This window comes from Sus scrofa, chromosome 3, assembly GCF_000003025.6.
Source record: "Sus scrofa isolate TJ Tabasco breed Duroc chromosome 3, Sscrofa11.1, whole genome shotgun sequence".
Classification (NCBI taxonomy): domain Eukaryota; kingdom Metazoa; phylum Chordata; class Mammalia; order Artiodactyla; family Suidae; genus Sus; species Sus scrofa.
In genome coordinates, this window is record NC_010445.4 from 46460501 (window position 1) to 46479369 (window position 18869).

The following is an 18869-nucleotide window of genomic DNA, read 5'->3' on the forward strand; positions in this document are numbered from 1 at the left end:
CTGCCTGGAGAAGCACAGGCCAGGTAAGCAGCAGTGAGCTGACCCAGCCTGGATGTAGGGCGGAGTTACACCCGGGCCTCCGGAAGGCCTGTGCATTCCAACCTGAAAAGGGATGGAAAAGTGATGGAGGAGTTCCCATAGTGGCTCAGCAGAATCAAACCTGACTAGAATCCATGAGGACAGAGGTTCAGTCCCTGACCCCACTCAGTGGGTTAAGGATCCAGTGTTCTGGTGAGCTGGGGTGTAGGTCGCAGACACTGCTTGGATCTTGTGTTGCTCTGGCTGTGGTGTAGACCAGCAGCTACAGCTCCAATTTGACCCCTAGCCTGGGAACTTCCATATGCTGCTGGTGTGGCCCTAAAAAGACCAAAAAAAAAAAAAAAAGAATTGAATCCCTCCATGAGTGTTCCTAACTGAAGATGAATGAGACAACAGTTGTGTGGCCTTGGCTCTCAGGCAGAAATGACTAAGGATAGAAACAGAAGGAGCCAGGACAGTGAGAGCAGTTCTGGCTCTGGGGCCAGTTGAAAGGAAATGTCACCTCTGGCACCTGCTAGTGGAGTGGCCCCAGACAAGTCTCTTAACACGTCTGAACCCAGCATTCTGTGTTGTAAAATAAAGAAGGTAAAATCTACCAAGATGAATTCTTTGTAAGGGAATAGATTATGTGAACTATGTGTCCATATGTCTCTGAGGAGCAGTGGTTCAATATTCCTTAATTCACTGTCAAAAGAGAATATGCAAGGACTAAGGAGACTCAACTCTACTTGATATGTTCCCACACAGTTGCTAATAAACAGATGTATATATAGACATAGATGATAAAATGGGAATGTTGTGGGAGAGGGAGGAAGAAATGGAGTCTCAAATGGTCTCTCTGAGAGGCCAGGGTGGGAAAGGAGAGATTATGGGGGAGGGGGAGGAGAGGGGCCAGGAGGTCTGAGGTGAGACCCCTTGGTGGCAGTGAAGGTCAATGCTCAGGAAGAAGCTGGCAAGATGGGGGCTGACAGGAGGTCTGAGGGGCTGCTTTTGCCCATCCAGGGCTCCCTTGAGGAGGAGCTGAGGGCCCCTTCCCAGACCCCCAAGAGCTCACTGTCCTCAAGCCCTGAGTGAACCACAGCTAAAGGTCTTGGGTCCATATGTGACAGTGACACTGGCTAGGCTTGGTCCACACTCAGAGAAGTAGTCTCCTTGTCAAGAGGGTGTGCCCCATGCTCACCATGCAAGAGATGCTTCTGCATTTGAGAAGGACTAGAATCAGAGATTGCGTGACTGTGCTATGACCTGAGTTCTTGGCCTTCCTTCAAGGATAGAAATGGCTAAGAGGCCAGAAGGAAAATTCAGGCAAGGCTTTCCTGGGGCCCCTGTGGCAGCAGAGGGGAGCAAATAAATACACGAGGCTCCTTTGCTTGTTGGATCCCTGGCTGTGGGGGAGGCAAGCTGGTTCCTTACATGGGGTGAGGGTAGAACAGATCCAGGGGTGGGGTCAGAGGGGTGGCTTGGATGGTCCACCACCCTTCCATGGTATTGGGTGCAGTACTATGCTTTTTCTCCCAACATCCTGCTTTTGCTCTCTGCTCTTCAGGAGTGGCAGGTGGGGTTTCAGGTTTTTTGTATCTTCTTGCCTCAACTGCATGTACACAGCTATTTTTAGACCCTTATAATTTCTTTGTATCTTTTGCTCCAGGAGATGTTTGTGCTGGTGCAAGCATTGCAGCCACAGCAACAAAGGGTCCAAGCCTGTCTCATTAAGAGAGCATTAAAGATTATGAACATTGTTGCAATCAACAAGAAGGGAAGTAGCAGGCACCCAAGATCATGACTGTTGAAATACCTGAAGGACCAAAGTGTGGTCAAGTGTGTGTGTCAGGCTTCTGGGTGGAGGAACCATGGATACAAGCATAAGTCCCTAAGAGGCACATGGGGTGGATGAGGTTCCTGTGGGAGGTTTCAGTCTCTCATCCCCTTCTTGGACAAAAACAACTGTCACAATTCTGTTGACACAATTGAAATCTTTAAGATTATGCTCAATTCCACATATTTTTTAAAGATGTCAAGTTACATGATAATATTTTTGTACATTTTCTGGGTTACCTAACAAGGGTTTGGTAGAGTATTTGGAAGAACTTACAGAGAATTTATGATTAATGATTATCACGTACATATACTGTCAAATATTCTTTTGTCTTTTTTAGGGTCGCACTGGCAGCATGTGGAGGTTCCTAGGCTAGGGGTCGAATTGGAGCTACAGCTGCAAGCTTACACTACAGGCACAGCAACGTAGGATCCGAGCCACATCTGTGACCTACACCACAGTTCATGGCAATGCTGGATTCTTAACCCACTGAGCGAGGCCAGGGATTGAACCTGTGTCCTCATGGATCCTAGTCAGGTGTGTTAACCACTGAGCCATAATGGAACTCCTCAAATATTAAAAAAAAAACAAAAACAAACAAACAAAAAAAACCCCCAAAAAACCTTAAATATAGCACAAGATGTTGTCAAGAACATTGGAGGTTGATGCAAAGAAAGGGACGAGGGGTGGGAAGAGGGGAACATGGCCTGCTCAGCATGGTCCACGCATGGCTGGCAACTTCTCCATCAGGGGTGCTCCAGATGGTGTTCTTGGGAGCCTGGGAGCCCTTGTAAACCTTGGTTATCTAATACCTGAAACCTAGAGTCTGAAACACAGCAGGTTTTCTGCTGTCCTCTCCAGGACTGTGTCCCAGAGGGGACCTCTACTCCCAGATAAAGCATCTGCTGCAGCTTCTGGATGAGGAGCACATTTTCCAGATGAATTAGTGTTGTTGAGATTTGTGGTTCTTATTATAGTTTAAATGTCAAACATCCTTTTTTTGTGTGTGTGTGTTTCAGGGCCACACTCACAGCATATAGAAGTTCCCAGGCTAGGGGTCCAAATGAAGCTATAGCCACCAGCCTACACCATAGCCACAGCAATGCAGGATCCAAGCTGCGTCTGCAAACTACACCACAGCTCACGGCAACACCAGATCCTTAACCAACTGAGCAAGGCCAGGGATTGAACCCACATCCTTACAGACACCGGTCAAATTCCTTTCTGCTGAGCCGTGATGGGAATCCCCTTAAACATATTTCTAAAATTGTTGTGCACTTTCAAAATAATTTATAGCATAATTTAAACCATTGAAAACCTCTTAGGTATTTTAGATATACATATATACGTATGTATATATGTGCTATATAGGTATACAATGCATATATATACATATATATATGTATATATGTGTTGTATATATAAGGATATATATGTATATATAATTAAATTCTCTATATGGTATATATCAGTTAATTGATATAAACCACTCTTGTTTCAATAGCAGAATCTGCCTGTATCAGTACAGTTGGCCTTGCTCTTAGGAGGCCTGCAGAGGGGCAGCAGGTGCACTGAAAGCAGGGCCTGCACCCGAGGCCCCCCTCTGCCCCCCTCTGCCCCACCTTTGGGTGGAACTCCGTGCAACTTGCTCAACCTTTCTGCTTTTGGAAGATGCAACTCATAGGAGTTTTGATAGAAGTAACTGAAATTGTGATTTCCCCCCTCTCCTTTCCTGAAGTGATCCATTTAATGGTGCCTTGAAAATCATGTAAGTAGTATGGCATAAATGACAAAGAAAAAGAAAATCTTCCTTTCAGGAGTAGGAAAATAATGTAAGAGGGGATTTCAGAAGTTAAACCAAGTATCCAAGTATAAAATAACCACTTTTTTTTAATCTTTTTTAATTTCTGTGTCATCTAAAGAACCCACAGCTATTTTCTATTAGCTGAAACTTTTGTTCAAATAATAATAATAATAACAACAACAACATAGAGTTCCCATTGTGGCTCAGTGGTAATGAATCTGACTAGTATCCATGAGGACTCGGGTCCAATCCCTGGCTTCACTCAGTGGGTTAAGGATCTGGTGTTGCTGTGAGCTGTGATGTAGGTCACAGACATGGCTCGGATCTGGCATTGCTGTGGCTGTGGTGTAGGCCAGCTGTTCAGTTCTGGTTTGTCCCTAGCCTGGGAACTTCCGTATGCTGTGGGTGCAGCCCTAAAAAGACAAAATAATAATAATAATAATAACTTAATACCTAGGTCTATCCCTACATTGGCAAATATCTATGAAAATCCATTTTAGGCTTAGTAATTATATATTTCTATTTTTTGACTTTTAATCTTTCCTTACTCTAAGAGCTATCTGAACAAAGCAGGCACTATGGATTTCCTAGGTACAAAACACAATTTATGGTATAATCTAATAGCAAAAATATTGTAGGGTGACATCATATTTTGTGAGTGAATTGGCAGGGAATAAAATCAAAGTAATATTGTACAAGCAGGTAAATGTACAATTGGATGGCAGCTGAATGACTGGTCTCCCCGTTCAGAGTGTGGGTGGACTGAAGACCTCCACCTGGGTCCCTGAGCAACTGAGTGGGGCTGCCTCTGGGAGTGGGCTTCCCATCGAGCAGGCATCTGCAAGCCTTTCCAAAGCCCTCCCATCACTGAGGAAGGCTCAGGGTTATGGAGTTGGTGTGGGAATGACAAGTAGACATGGACTGGGTTTGTGTCAAGAAGTCAAGAGGAAGGGTTAATGGGTGAATTATCACCTTACGTACCCTTCATCTTTCTATTAATATTTTTAATATAAATCAATAGACTATTCTCATAGGAAAAACTTACCCTCTGTTTTAAAAAAATGAAGTATATGCAAATAAATGTGTTTCTCAGTGGAGAGAATTTTTTTTAAAATCTGTATTTGAATTGCAAACTATACCTAATTTAGCTGGATACAACAATTTTTCATTAAACATTAAAAATTAACACTGCTTAAGAGACAACTTCTGAGAGCCATGTAGAAAATGAAATATCTGTTCCATGTTGCTTTAAATATACTCAGATACTTGAATGTCAGTGTATCTCTACCTAAACAAATGTGCATTTGTTCCTCAATGAACAAATTAAATGGAATCAGTTTGGGCAAGGAGGATTCCACTAACATAATATTCAGGACTTATTATTGAAATGGCCTAAAGTGATATTTTGCTTTTTAAAATATGTGGCAATTTCCCTTCGTGGCTCAACAGTTAACGAACCAGACTAGGATCCATAAGGATGTGGGTTTGATCCCTGGCTTTGCTCAGTGGGTTAAGGATCTGGCATTGCCATGAGCTGTGGTGTAGATCACAGATGTGGCTCAGATCCCACGTTGCTGTGGCTGTGGTGTAGGCTGGCAGCTACAGCTCCAATCTGACCCCTAGCCTGGGAACTTCCATGTGCCAGGAGTGGGGCCCTAGAAAAATAAGCAAAAAAATAATAAAAATAAATTCTAAAAATATATGTGGTAGGAGTTCCTGTCGTAGCTCAGTGGTTAACAAATCTGACTAGGAACCATGAGGTTGTGGGTTCTATCCCTGGCCTTGCTCAGTGGGTTAAGGATCCAGCATTGCTGTGAGCTGTGGGGTAGGTCGCAGACGCAGGTCGGATCCCGCTGTTGCTGCGGCTCTGGCGTAGGCTGGTAGCTACAGCTCTGATTAGACCCCTAGCCTGGGAACCTCCATATGCCGCAGGAGCGACCCTGGAAAAGGCAAAAAGACAAAAAGAAAAAAAGAAAAAAAAAAAATATATATATATATGTGGTATACTTTAGGACTTCCCTGGTGGTGCCACAGGTTAAGGATCTGGCATTGTCACAACAGCAGCTTGGGTTCTTCTGAGGTGTCTGAGCACTCCTGGATCCCCTCCCTACCTTTCCTGAGGTGACCCTGAGATCAGAAGTCTGGGGAAAGGGGTGCAGTGGATGGCTGTGTGCAGCCTTGACTTATTTTGCCCATTGCACCCAGGCCCTGACCGGCTCATTCTGTCTGGTCTGCACTTACCCACTTCTATGCCACTTAACACAGGGCTTCAGCACAGGTCAAGGGGAGAGCAATGGGCCTGGGTGGCACTGGGTACCCCCTTTTCTTGCAGCAGCTGTGTCCTTCCCCAGGGTAAGGGGAGGAGATGCTGAGGAGGCACTTGGGTCCTGAACACCAGAAACCACCAGCTCACAGGGTGGACTTCTCCTGGGGCCCTGGGTGCATTTTCCAAGAATTCTGGGGTCCTCTAGAAGGCCTTTTCTTACACCTTCTGTCTAAATCCCACCTCACAACTAGAGAAAGATAAATCACCTGCTTCTCTCCTTTCCTTTTTTTTTTTTTTTTTTCCAATTTCAGCACAGTTGCTAATGTATCTTAATTCAGTGGCCTTTTTTTTCTGGCACTGATTATTCCAGGAAGGGCTTCCACTCTCAAGGAAATTTCTTAATCTCTTCCCTGCACTGCTTCAGTCTTTCTCCTTTTACCTCTCCCCTTTTTGGTGCATAAAAGTGAGATTTTTAGGATTAGAAAATAGAAATTCTCCTCACCCTCTCCCCACACCACCCTCACTAGAATGTGTACGGGCAAAGCTTAGCAGATGTTGGGCCCCCAGTCTGACTATGGATATAGTGTGTCAGGTCCCACCAAGCCCCACCAACCACATGGGTCATCTTCACGGGACAACAGCCCTTCTCACCCAGCAGTGCTGAATGAGCTCTGAGCACAGCCAGCCGTGGGCATAGTTCTGTCTTCCATCTGAGAAAGCGTGTAGGGAGGGAGGGACGCCTGGAGGGGTGAGAACTCTGATGGCTCCAGGACATCCAGAATGTGCGGGACATTAGGTTCACAGCAAGACTCGGATTTCAGAACAGCAAACACAGCATAAGCTGATACCTTCTGTGTGCAATTCCACCTTCTCCATGACCTTCATCAGCCAGGCGAATTGTGAGAGGACATGGCTAAGTCTCTCTCTCTCTCTCTGTTTCCACATGTACTGGCTAGGATAATGGGGCCAGTACCTCAAAGCATTTAAGAGGATTACACATGAAAAATGTGTATCACCCTGGGCGGAGTCTGGTGAGTAAGCATCCACGTTCTACGCATCACTCCCCTTTCCCTCCTTCTGCATGTGGCTTCCTTTTCTCCTCGTCAGGCTTGATGACATCCAGGTCTAAAAAGCAAAACTGGGGCATTTATTATAAGTATGTTCTCAGAGTTCCCTTTGTGGCTCAGCGGTTAATGAAACTGACTAGGATCCATGAGGATGCAGGTTTGTTCCCTGGCCTTGCTCAGTGGGTTAAGGATCCAGCATTGCCATGAGCTGTGGTGTAGGTTGCAGATGCGCCTTGGATCCCATGTTGCTCTGGCTGTGGTATAGGCCAGCAGCTCTAGTTCCGATTTGACCTCTAGCCTAGGAACCTCTGCATACAGTGGGTGCGGCCCTAAAATAGCAGGGGAAAAAAAAGTATGTTTTCAACCCTTATTAGAAGAGATCTTTTCCCCTAATATTTATGTAAAGCAGTGGGATCAAAGCTGACAGTGACTCTGAGCCATATCCCAGAGCAAGGCAGCAGCAGGCCTGCCTGCATCCCCACTTGTCTGTGTGTATTTCCTGGAGCAGGGCTCCTTTTTTTTTTTTTTTTTTTTGGTCTTTTTGTTGTTGTTGCTATTTCTTGGGCCGCTCCCGCGGCATATGGAGGTTCCCAGGCTAGGGGCTGAATCGGAGCTGTAGCCACCGGCCTACGCCAGAGGCACAGCAACGCAGGATCCGAGCCGCGTCTGCAACCTACACCACAGCTCACGGCAACGCCAGATCGTTAACCCACTGAGCAAGGGCAGGGTCCGAACCCGCAACCTCATGGTTCCTAGTCGGATTCGTTAACCACTGCGCCACGACGGGAACTCCAGGGCTCCTTTTAGCTAATCAGAGATAACAGGTGCATCCTCACACCACAGTTTTCCTTCTGCTAGTCAACCTTTTAAAAAATCCATTGTGTTGAATTATTTGCCCAAAACTTAAGGCATTAGCTCATAATCTTTTACTGGGCTTACCCTGAAACCCATTCCCAGGCCTGACACTTCAAAAGACAAATGATTTCATTTGGGTCTGTCTTCAGAGAGAGAATTATATCACCCTGTGACAGGGGTTGAAGCCCAAGAAGTATTACTGTTTAAAAATAAAAGGTTTGGAAGTCATATAAGTACCAGACAATAGCATCAGTGTGAATGACCTATATAAGCAGAAAAACAAGTTTGTCTAGGAAAGAGTTTTCTGGATAATTCCCACAAAGAACTAGGTCTTCTGCCCTTCTTCATTTTTGAAGTTAGTGTTCCTAATGATTAATAGTCAACATGAGACAAGAGAGGATCTGATTAAAAAAAAAAAATGTATGCCTGGGAAGTATAGAACTTTCTGCGGTGACAGAAAAATACTCTTTCCTTAATGTCCAACAAGGCAGCCTCCAGCCGTGTGTGTGGTCAGGGAGCACCTGACATGGGTCCCTTGTGACTGAGGAACTGAACATTTAATTTCATCCATCTGTGACCAGTGGCTACAGAACCGGATGCTTTTCTGAGTGAAGAACATTTTGTTTTGTTTTGTTTTTCTTTTTGTTTGTTTTTTTTCCTTTTGTCTTTGTTTTTAAGGAAGACAGTAGCAACAAAATTTGGGGATAGGAAAAAAACCAATTTTCCGGGAGTTCCCTTGGTGCCTCAGCGGTTAATGATCCCAACTAGGATCCATGAGGATGCAGGTTCATTCCCTGGCCTTACTCAGTGGGTTAGGGATCTGGTGTTGCTGTGAGCTGTGGTGTAGGTCGCAGATGTGGCTCGGATCCCAGGAAGGGTCTGTGTGCCATGATTCCTTCCATCCCTCTCCCCACACATACCACCTAGAATGTCAGCGAGAGGTTCAGTTCATGTGATAAGCAGCACATAGCTGAGAAATTAATATGGAAAATATCAATTACAGTGGATGAGCCTTAAGTATCAGTTACACTTTAATGCATCTTAATTTAATCAGATAATTTCTGGGCACCCACTACTGGTCACTTTAGTGCTAGGTGTGGTGTTTCTGTGGTCAACATGGCAAACAGCACTGGGGAGACGTAGTCAGCAAAGAGGAGGCAAATTTACCGTTATGATCATTTCTGAGAGTGAACAGTACAACAACCACAACGACAGGGAGTAATGATGCAGCGTGACTTGGGATGGAGAGAAAGTGTTAGTCAGGGGATCAAGGACACCTCACAGAAGGGGTGCTCTTTGGTTTAAAATCTGAATAGTTAATGTGCCAGCAGGGTATACCTGGGGAGGAACTTCATAAGCTAGAATGAAGAGGAAGTCTAAAATGCCAAGGGGCAAGAATAAGCACAGAGTTCTCACTGGGGCTCAGCAGGTTAAGAAGACAACATAGTGTCCATGAGGATGTGGGTTTGATTCCTGGCCTTGCTCAGTGGGTTTAGGATCCTGTGTTGCCATGAGCTGCAGCATAGGTTGCAGACCCAGCTTGGGACCAGCTGTTGTTGTGGCTGTGGTGTAGGCCTGAAGGTGCAGCTCCTATTCGACCCCTAGCCTAGGAATTTCCACAGGCCACAGGTCTGGCCATAAAAAAAAAAAAAGGAAATGAATACGCACAATGTCATCAAGGAGAAGAAGAATGGTCATCCCAGGAGGAGATGAGTAAATAAGGGAGGTCATGGGAGCAGACTTTTCAAGGGAGTGGTCAGGCCAGGTAGCATCTTGTAGTCATGGGGATGGAGGATGAAGCCTGAGGACTGATACAAATGATACAAATGAACTTATTTACAAATCAGAAACAGACCCACAGACATAGAAAACAAACATAATGATTACCAAAGGGGAAAGGGAGATGGGATAGGGGTAAATTGGAAGTATGAGATTAACAGACACACACTACTATGTATAAAATAGATAAACAACAAGGATTTACTGTGTAGCACAGGAAACTATACTCAATATCATGTAATAAGCTCTAATGGAAAAGAATAAATAGACAGATACATACATACATAGGTATAACCGAATCACTTTGTTGTACACCTGAAACTAACACCATGTTGTAAATCAACTATACTTCAATTTAAAAAAAAAAAAAAGGAAAGAAAGGGAAAAGAAAAATAAGGAAGGGAAAAATATCTTGCACTACTTATTGTTTCCACTCTGATGAGTGTACCTAGGAGTTTGAAAGGTGAAAACTACTGGATGGTTTGTGGACAAATTTCCCAAGTGTCCACAGACAAATTTTAAAAACGTTCTATAACCATTAACATGAAGAACAGAACACACTATTTTTCTCTTTTTAGCTCTCCACGAACTAAAAGTCTACGTACAGTATTTCACAATTATATTGGGTATGATCAAAATGAAATCTTATTTTTCTCCCTCTGAAGAAGGAAAATAAGGATTAGAATGAGGAGTTCCCGTCGTGGCGCAGTGGTTAACGAATCCGACTAGGAACCGTGAGGTTGCGGGTTCGGTCCCTGCCCTTGCTCAGTGGGTTAACGATCCGGCATTGCCGTGAGCTGTGGTGTAGGTTGCAGACGCGGCTCGGATCCCGCGATGCTGTGCCTCTGGCATAGGCCGGTGGCTACAGCTCCGATTGGACCCCTAGCCTGGGAACCTCCATATGCCGCAAGAGCGGCCCAAGAAAATGGCAAAAAGACAAAAAAAAAAAAAAAAAAAAAAAAAAAAAAAGAAAGAAGGATTAGAATGAGATGATACTGACAGAAAATGGATTTATTTTAGTTTTAAATACAACCGATTTAGGAAACCACAATGTTTCCTTAGTGTCTCTTTCTAGAAGATTTCTCTTGATCCCCAAAAGTCACTTCAGGGTCTATTTCCTGGTTATTTGCTCACCATAGCTTGCAGGTCCCTCAGTGCCCATCCTTAATTTTATCTCCCATATTCACCCTAACATGGTATTTTGTTCACTGGTGTGTTATTTTCTGTCAGCCATGGCTGATTACTACTAAAACTCTATCATGTGAACTGCATTAGAATGAGTACCTTGAACAACAACAAATTTTAAGAAAAATGCATGTGTTTTTTCTTCCATACTCTTTTAAAGAGCATTTTAGGCGTTCCCGTTGTGGGGCAGCAGAAACGAATCCTACTAGTATCCATGAGGATGCGGGTTCGATCCCTGGCCTTGCTCAATGGGTTAAGGATTGCTGTGAGCTGTGGTGTAGGTAGCAAATTGGCTCAGATCCCACATTGCTGTGGCTCTGGTGTAGGCCAGTGGTTAGGCTCTGATTCGACCCCTAGCCTGAACTTCCATATGCTCCTGGTGTGGCCCTAAAAAGCAACTGTTTCAGAGAAGACCAACTTGAATTGGGCACAGAGACTAACTAGGAGGAGCTGTGCTCTGCCGGGTGCTCAGGCTGACACAGGAGCATAGAACCAAGATCATGAAACTCCAGGACCTGACGCAGTTCTGCAGGAAACTGCAGCAGACTGCAGGTCTGCTAAGTCATGCTATGCTCAGTGGGCAAGGCTATAGATTTGAAACCTTAACAATAAGGAGTTTAAAGCATTGCTAGGAAAGAAGGAGCATTTCCAGCTGAGCCTACCTCCATATCCAGTCCCCCTTAGGGGAGAGGAGGCAGCAGACTCCTAGGACAAGCAGGATGCTGGGTGGAAGTTGACTGAAGTTTAGGAAACTGGATGGTGAGAAGAGAGGAGTCTGGGAGTTGGGTGAGGGCCACACTGTGAGAGGTCCAGAGAGTCAAAGTAAGAGAGATCACGGAGTTCTCATTGTGGCTCAGCAGTAATGAACCCGAATAGCATCCATGAGGACACAGGTTTGATCCCTGGCCTTGCTCAGTGACTTAATAATCCAGCATTGCCGTGAGCTGCAGTGTAGGTCAAAGATGTGGCTTGGATCCCACGTTGCTGTGGCTGTGGTGTAGGCTGGTAGCCATAGCTTGATTTGACCCCTGGCCTGGGAACTTCCATGTGCCATGGGTGCAGCCCTTAAAATAAAAGTAAGGGACATCCCAGGCCCCAGGCAAGGGGTTATCCAAGGAGGCTTGGGGTGGGGGGCTGAAGACATATGCCCATCTACTCATGGTGAAGATGAACCCTCACAAGATCAGGAGCCAAGGCAGAGAAATTTGCTTCTGAACACAGGACGGAAATCTGTTTTTACAGACTTAGTCTGGAATGGAGATCCTTAATAATCAAAAATGAGTTAAAATTGAGATCATTTCATTTGGAGCTAGAACAATCTCTGGAAGATGCTACCTACAGTTGCAAGTTTCTTTATCTCCTGGAGCATAATCTGATTCATTTTAGTTTCTGTTTGTTCTTCTTTCTCATCAGCTACAATGAAATCAGGGTAGGGGTAGAGTTCCCAGGAGCAGTAACTGTTCCCTGAGGGCAGGACAGTGAGCGGGGTCTCACTCTTTGCAAGAACACAGCTCATCGAGGCCCTCAAGGAGGAGAGCAGTGCTCTGCAGAGCCTCTCTGGGTCCTGAGTCTTCGTCCTTCTCCAGCCTGAGGTCAGAGAGGTGAATTGTCCCTCCTTTGGGGACAGCCCTGCCTTCCCCACTTCAGGAGTCTCTCCTGGGATGATCCCTGGGCTTGGGTCCCTGAGAGGCTGCTCTGGGCTGATCCCTGAGGGTACCAAATGTTCTTCCCAGCATTTGCCAGTGGTCTCTGTGCAGGTATTTGTTAGGGCAGCTGGGCTGGGAGGATGTGACCCACAGGAATGAGTCATTTAGTGGAACCCATGAGGTGGCATCATTCAGTCCAGTTTGTTAGGATCACATCTAGATGGCCCTCAGGAAAACTGCTAGAAAATGGTAAATGTAGGTCTCCAGAAATGGGCCTGGAGGGAGCAGATACTAGAGGAAGGAAAGGCTTGGGAATTTATAGAGACAATGACAGAGGGACACAGGATAAGACAAGGCCTGGGTGGATCAACAGGGAGACATTAGATGAAGTCATTTAAGGGAGCTCTGGGCCAGTGCTGGTTCCTAACATATCCAGGCCACATGCTTCTTGTGCAGAATGAAGATGCTCTAGAAACCAGCATGTTTTGGGGATTTTTTGTTTATTTGTTTTCAAGGAAATGCCTCTTTATTGGTGCTGGAGCTGTTCTTGAGGGAGTCAGACCAAGGGACCCTCGCCCTCAATTTTTTTTTTCTAATATTTTTTCTAGGTTTTTTCAGTTTTAAAGTTTTATTAAAGTATCGTTGATTTACAATGTTGTGATAATTTCTTCTGTGCAACTATGTGATTCAGTTATACATGCAAAAAACAAGCATGGGGCATTTCTGTCATGGGCACAGCAGGTTAAGAACCCGATTAGGAGTTCCCGTCGTGGCGCAGTGGTTAATGAATCCGACTAGGAACCATGAGGTGGCAGGTTCGGTCCCTGCCCTTGCTCGGTGGGTTAACGATCCGGCGTTGCCGTGAGCTGTGGTGTAGGTTGCAGATGTGGCTCGGATCCCACGTTGCTGTGGCTCTGGCGTAGGCCAGTGGCTACAGCTCCGATTCAACCCCTAGCCTGGGAACCTCCATATGCCGCAGGAGCGGCCCAAAGAAATGGCAAAAAAAAAAAAAAAAAAAAAAGAACCCGACTAGATCCATGAGGATGTGAGTTTGATCCCTGGTCTCACTCAGTGGGTTAAGGATCCAGCTTTGCTGTGAGCTGTGGTGTAGGCTGCAAACATTGCTCAGATCTGGTGTTGCTGTGGCTGTAGTGTAGGCCGGCAGCTGTAGCTCCAATTTGACCCCTCACCTTGGAACTTCCCTATGCTGCAGAGGTGGCCCTAAAAGGCAAAAACAAACAAACAAACAAACAAACAAAAACCAAACCTGCATGTTTTTATATTTACAGTATTTCTATCACTTTCTGAACAAGTATTGGCCTAGAAGCATTCTCAGTACCCTTTATTTCTGTGGAGTTTCCATGCATGCAGTGTTCCTTTTCCAGCAGCATCTGGAGAGAGTATACCCCTACCCCTAGCAGAGAAAGCAGAGCTGGGTTTGAAAGGAAGCATCTCCAGTTATACAAAGTCAATTGGCCCTTTTATCCATCAAACAGGATAGGCTGGAGAATAAAGAGCCACTTCTTCCAGTGGTGACTCCGATCCATTCACATTTTTGTTTTAATTTTAAAATATTTTTAAAAGGTAGAACTATTGCAAAATACTAAAACACACCCATCAGCACATTTTGAAATAAGTTTATTTTATAAAACTGACTTTTAAAATGATTTTGAGGAAGTTCCCATTGTGGCTCAGTGGGTTATGAACCCGACCAGTAACCATGAGGACATGGGTTCAATCCCTGGCCTCGCTCAGTGGGTTAAGGATATGGTGTTGCCATGAGCTGCAGTCTAGGTCACAGACACAACTCGGATCCTGCACTGCTGTGGCGTGGCTTAGGCCAGCAGCTGCAGCTCCAATTTGACCCCTAGCCTGGGAACTGCTATATACTGCAGGTGCAGCCCTAAAAAGACAAAAAAAAAAAAAAAAAAAAAAAAAAAGATTCTTAAAATGAAGGAAATTTTCGTTAATGTGATGGCTACCAATACGGCCCAGACTAATCTGCAATACAGGGAGAAACAGTTTCTAGCACATGTAACTCCCCATGGTGCTAGGGAATTCCACCCCTCCCAGACACAGGCACAGATTTTCCAAATATCACAGCAAGGAATGGTGGACCCTGTGTTGGAATTCACTCAGTCTGACCCCAGAGTCTGCATTTTCACCTGCCTATTTGCTCTGCCTTCTAGCTCTTCCCCATTTGCTAGCTACTAAGAAGACATCTCGTCCAGATTTGACATTTTAGCATTCAAGTTACTCTTGGGTTACACAGCAGAGTTAGGGCCATATTCTCACACAACTGCTGCTAACACACCACAGGTTAAGAGTTAATGCCCTGGTGATCCTCACTAACCTTGTCCACCTGCAGCTCAGATTTACAGTCACATTTCCTGGTCCTCCATCCAAGAAGCCTGGACATTGAGGAGAGGGACAGCCCAGCGCTGACTTTCTGCAGAGCTCTGGCAGAGAGAGCCTTGTTCTAAAATGGGATCCAGCAGGACTTCTGACAACTGGAAACCCCGGGCAATTGCCAAGGAGATATCACAGAGGTATTTAGAAAGAGAAGCAATAAATAATCTTTCCTAAATATTGATGTTACCTGAAGCACATCCTGCTGATCTATATCCCACCAATGGAATTCCTTTGGGGCAAACATTTTCTTAAAATATTTTGTCATAGTTTAAATGGAGAATTTAACTCAGAGAATAATCCTTGAAGACCCGAGTCAAACAACAACAAAAAGAACACATGCTAACATAGCCAGAGAGAAATTTAGTGTGTGTGTGTATCAAAGATTTAACTGTAAGAAATCAATGTTTTTCAGTTCAGAGGTGCTCTGGAATTTTAGATAGGCAGATTTTTCCAAGAGAACCTGGATATCACTGTGAGCTTCCTTCAGTAATGGGTAAGTATATTTATTTAATTCAAGAATCGAACAGCTATTGGCAATGTAATTCACTGACCATTTTTAATTATTATTATGGGATGTAAGGAGTAAAAAGATTGCCATAGTAAGTTTGCTTTGAGTTTGGAGGGGGGCACTTCCCTACAATAAATGTAAGCCTTTCCTGTATCTGAATTTTCCTTCTGTAGGGACTTTAGTAACATAGCAACTGCTGGAGAGCAGCATGAAGGCTCCCTGAGGTTCTCTTCCCATTGCTCAAGCAATTTATTTCTCTCATTATTAAAAAAAAATGATATTGAATTTGAAGTGCTGAAAGGAAGATAAGCTGTGCAGTTCAAACGATTAATACGGATATTAAAGAACAGAAAATAGAAGACAGAAGTGCAAACCCAAGTAAAAATTTTATTTGCACAATGGAGATCAAATCAGCTTCTTTTAAACGTTTCTGTTTTATAGACCCAGCACTAAGGCTTTGTTCTGGTGTTTTCACAGCCCATTTTTCTCCTTTCAACCTCACAGCGACCTCCGGGCAAGTGCCCTGACCCTGGAGGTTTTTCAAAATTTATCTCTTCCATAGCAACCAAAAGATTCCTCCATAAGCATTATATTTGTGTGTTAATGAGTTTAGCGGACCCACTAAAGAGGCTTTTACCCACTCTGCAACCTTCTTTTGGATATCACTCCTTTAAGATCTTGTAGCACAACTGTTTTTATAACTTCGTATTCTCATGCAATATTAGCATGAGGAAAAAACTTGAATATGGGATATTAAAAAAGGCAAATATATGTACTGATAATGAACTTTAAGATGTGTTAGGGAATTGGGGATCCTTTATTAAGCTAAACCATTTTTGAATTGTCTTTGTGCCAGTCAGGTTTGCTGGATATGGGTGATTTCTCACAGATCAACCTACAGACAATGCCTGGTCCCACTTCCACCCTTTCCTTTCATAATCAAAGAATAGGAGGGACTTGCTTGTGATCATATGACTTACTGGGCATCAACCTGGGGACAAAGCCCAGTTGTGCCTTAGCCAGTGATTTGTCCACCACCCCACAAGATGGTGAGACACAGGACAAGTATCAGGAATGACTGAAGAAGTCAAAGAAGATGGTCATTCATTCTTAAATTAGCACCACACTGAATACTGAAAACACTCCTTTGGTGTCTCTATGATACTTATTAAACTGGGTTTATACCCTAGTTCGTATTACAAACTTACAATAATGTATAACCTGTGAGAGGCCTGTATTATCTACTGTACGATAAAAAACTGAATGACTGGATCATGTCCCATCTATTCTGCTCTAGCAAACTACCTTATCTTTTTACCCCATCCCCCTTTACCCACTCTGCTTGAAACTTCACGAAAGTCTCTTCTCCAACTAAAATTAAATTCCCACCACCTTTTAGTCTCTCCTTCACTCTTGAAGACCCAATCACTCATTATTTCAAAGAGAGGCCCATGTTCATTAGAACCGAGCTTATCACCCGGCCTCCATCCCAACAGGAGTGTCTGAAGGATCCAAGATTTTGTCCTATTTACCAGTTAGCAAACTACCCTAACTACTATTTATGGGTGCTGCTAGAAGACATGAGACTGCTGTACAGAAACAAAGAACTTTCTCTTCTCCTGGAAAAACAAACAAACAAACAAACAAACAAACCAGTGGCTAGAGCTTTATGTTGGTGTGAGTAGGTTCCTCATGAGCCCCATCATTCTCTTGGAGCCATGCAAAGAATCCAGGGTGGATGCCTGGGCACTCTGTGGACTGCATTACAGGAAGGAGCAGACACTGAACTTGGCGGAGTCATTGCTCTTACTATGAACATAAACAAGTCTGTTCTTTTTCTTGGGACCTTAGGATTGTCATCTTGCCTTGATTAATTCTGCACATCATATTTCAAGGTAAAAATGGAATAACAAACACATGGGACCTAATCAAACTTACAAGCTTTTGCACAGCATAGGAAACCATCAAATAAATAAATGACAGCCTATGTAATGGGAAAAAAATAGTTGCAAATGATGCAACTGACAAGGGCTTAATCTCCAAAATATACAAACAACTCATATAACTCAAAACAACAACAAAAAACCCCAATCGAAAGATGGGGAGAAGACCTAAATAGACATTTCTTCAAAGAAGACATACAGATGGTCAATATAGGTGCAGAAAAAGGTGCTCAACATCACTAATTATTAGAGAAATGAAAATCAAAACTGTACTGAGATACCACTTCACACTGGTCAGAATGGCCATCATTAAATAGTCTACAAATAACAAATTCTAGATAAGATATGGATAAAAGGATAAAATTCTCCTACACTGTGAGTGGGAATATAAATTAATGAAGCCACTATGAATAACAGTATGGAGGTTCCTCAGAAAACTAGAAATAGAATTATCATATGATCCAGCAATTCTACTCCTAGGCATATATCTGAATAAAACTATAATTCAAAAAGATACATGCAGCCTTATGTTTATAGCAACACTTGGTTTACAATAGCCAAGACATGGAAACAACCTAAATGTCCACCGACAGAAGAATGTTAAGAAGATGTGGTATATATATAAAAAGAATACTACTCAACCATAAGAAAGAAAAAAAATGATGTTATTCACAGCAACATGGGTGCAACGAGAGATGACCACAGTGAGTAAAGTAAGTCTGGAAGAGAAAGACAAATACTGTATGATATCACTTATATGTGGAATCTAAAACATGGCACAAATGAATCTATCTACAAAACAGAAACAGATTCACAGACCTAGAGAACAGAATTGTGGTTGCCAAGGGGAAGACAAGGGAAGTGGAAGGGATGAGGAGTTTGGGGTTAGTAGAGGCAAACTGTTACATTTAGAATGGATAAATAAAATGATCCCACTGTTTAGCACAGGGAACTATATTCAATTTCCTGGGATAGCCCATGATGGAAAATAATACTAAAAAAGAATGTATATACATATATATGATTGAGTCACTTTGCTACACATCAGAAACTGGTAAAACATTATAATCTACTATACTCTAATTAAAAAATGGAATAATCTGGAGTTCCTGTCGTGGCTCAGTGTTTAACAAATCCAACTAGGAACCATGAGGTTGTGGGTTTGATCCCTGGCCTCGCTCATTGGGTTAAGGATCTGATGTTGCCATGAGCTGTGGTGTAGGTCACAGACATGGCTTGGATCTGGCGTTGCTGTGGCTGTGGCATAGGCTGGCAGCTACAGCTCTGATTAGACCCCTAACCTGGGAACCTCCATATGGCTAGAAAAAGACAAAAAAAAAAAAAAGGAATAATTTCATTTTACTTAGGTGTTAATTTAGGGAGAACTAATATCTTTATAGTATCAAGTCTTGATATCCAAGGTCAGGGATTTTTTTTAATCTTTTATTTTACCCTTCAATGGCATTTTGAATATTTTTCATAGATATCTTAGAACATTTCCCATTAATTTTTTGTTTCACACATATATATATATATATAAAATATTGGG